This window comes from Astatotilapia calliptera, chromosome 16 (genome assembly GCF_900246225.1).
Source record: "Astatotilapia calliptera chromosome 16, fAstCal1.2, whole genome shotgun sequence".
Lineage (NCBI taxonomy): Eukaryota > Metazoa > Chordata > Actinopteri > Cichliformes > Cichlidae > Astatotilapia > Astatotilapia calliptera.
Genome location: NC_039317.1, coordinates 26,912,357 through 26,914,726, shown reverse-complemented (window position 1 = coordinate 26,914,726; position 2,370 = coordinate 26,912,357). Strand labels below are relative to the sequence as shown.

The 2,370-nt window shown below is 53.5% G+C and overlaps 1 long non-coding RNA gene across 1 annotated transcript; it reads left to right on the top strand.

Moving 5' to 3' along the window:
* The first annotated feature begins 407 nt into the window (after window positions 1–407).
* On the top strand, window positions 408–871 carry LOC113008541 (uncharacterized). The gene is made up of 2 exons (XR_003270033.1): window positions 408–645; window positions 728–871. It is a non-coding gene; the product is annotated as an uncharacterized LOC113008541 (long non-coding RNA).
* The last annotated feature ends 1,499 nt before the right edge of the window (window positions 872–2,370 follow it).

The window sequence follows — 2,370 nt, the reverse complement described above, 5'->3', positions numbered from 1 at the left end:
TGACATCCTGTTAATGGAGTCAAACAGTATCAGATTTTAGAGTTTGGCTAACCTTAGTATTGCTAGCAGCAGTAGCCTACCCTACCCTAACAGCAGCTAGCATCCTCATCCTGGTGCAGAATCTGTTCACACCTGGCTTCGATTCTCCGGTTACATTCCAGGTAACTCTGTAGAAAGCCGATTTACAGCTTCTCTTTTTGTTTAATACATCAAAGTACTGCAGAATAACACTGGTTAGCAAGAGGTCTGCTCATTTAAAACTTCCATTTGTCATGGTCCGCGGCCCGGCGTCCGGGGTGCTGTTGGGATGCCCACGCCCACGGGCGTGGCTGCTAACCCCACACCTGCATCCCATCCAAGGCGATCACCAGGTGGACTATTTAATCCTGCCCTACCTGCTGCTCCACGCCAGTCCGTAGTCGCCTTTCAGCGGTAACGTACACCTGCGGGAAAAAAAACCCTTATGACAAATTGTCCATTGGAACTGACTCTGTTTTACCCTGTGTACTCAGATCACAACTCTGCGTTTTTGCGAGCCACCTGCCTGTCCACCTGTCCGCCTGAGATTCGGAAGCACTATCAGCCTCGCCGTCTCGACCCTTTTGGAGCCCCCCCCCCTCTGGTTCACTCAGCCCGGCTACCTCCGTAAGACGTATACTCCACCTTCCCTCGTATGCTGCCTTTTTTCCGCACCCCAGTAATCTGTTTCTCTTTTTTTGTTTTGCAGCTTCTCACAGCCCCGCTCTCGGCGTTCCCTGCGCAGTTCACCTCCCCAGTCCCTCGGTTTCTTCTGGTTCCATACGTTGTTTTTTCGGCTACCCTCACGGGACACCTTTAGTTATAATAAATTTGCTTTCTTTATTCCCTCCTACCCTGGTGTGTGTGTTCTGCTTCTGGGTCCAGCTTGCGCACGGAACTTCGGTTCATGACAGTATGGACTGGCCAGTATGGACCCAGCAGATCCACTCCGCTATTAATAAACAGGGCGCTATCCTCGGTCGCCACGATCAGCAGCTCCAGTCTCTCCAAGACCGTTACCAAGAGCTCAGCGACACTCAGGATAAGCTGCAAACCAGGCCACCCGACCCCGTGCACCGCAGTGTTTCGCCTCCGTCGCTGGAACCCTTCCACGGGGAGTTAGACCTGTGTGGGGGGTTCCTTTTCCAGTGCTCCTTATTTTTCAGCCGCACGCCTCACGCTTTTCCCACGGATGCCGCTAAGATCTCCCACTTCGTGGGATTGTTACGGGGGCGTGCTCTAGCATGGGCTGAGGCTTACTTAACCTCTCACCCCATTCGCGAATGTGAGTACGATGAATTCCTGGAGGAGTTCCAGGCTACATTCTCCCCTCCGGTTTCGGAGGACGATGCCGCGCAGAAGTTGCTGGGGCTCCGTCAGGGGCGGCGCAGTATTGCGGAGTACCTAGTTGACTTCCGTACCCGAGCGGTCGCCGTAGGTTGGCCCGATTCGGCCCTCCGTGGGGTTTTTTTGCGGTCACTAAACGACCAGATGAAGGACCAACTAGCATTTCACGAGGAGACTAGATCCTTTGAAGAATTAGCATCCCTCGCCCGTAGGATCGATAGACGCTTGCGGGAGAGGGATGCCGAGCGGCGGCTTAAGCCTATGGGCTCCGTATTGCGCCCCGGGATCCGCGTTTCTCCGCCCCCGCCCCCGGCTGCGTGTGCGCGCTCTCCGTCGCCTCCCCCGCCCGAACCCATGCAGATCGGACGCTCTCGGCTGTCTCCGGAGGAGAGGGAACGCTGATTTCGGGCTGGAGAATGCCTGTACTGTGGGAGGCCCGGTCACTGCATCGCTGTTTGCCCGGTCCGCCCAAACGACCCGGCCCACCGGTGAGTTCGGGGATACGGGTGGGCAGCGCTCTAAGCACTAGTAGACCCCGATTGTTACTGTCCGTTACTATATGCATCAACATTCTCTAGATGTGACACGCTTTATTTACGAGATGTCACAGCAGTGAGCGATAAGCAGATTTACTATTGTGCAGTATGTCAGGGGTACAGGGACGGCTTCCTGCGTCACACTATGGCAAATGAATCTCAAAAGCAATAACAACCACTGTAGAGACTGTTTAGTTATTCTTTAGGCCTCAAAGGATGATTCGTGTGATGGCACCACCCAGGACGAGCAAAGTACTGTACTGTTTTAATGACACGGTGGCTGCGTTCCAAGATCAGCTAGGCCTGTGAGCCTGAAGGCTGGACCTGCAAATAAAAGACAAGAAACAAACTTTCTGCCTTTTCTCAGGCTGAGTGGGGTTTTTTTCTTGTTTTTTTCCCACCACCTTTTTACAGCAATACCCCAATGGTGCTGAAGGAGACGATAAATACAGTTATTACTGCTTCTCTT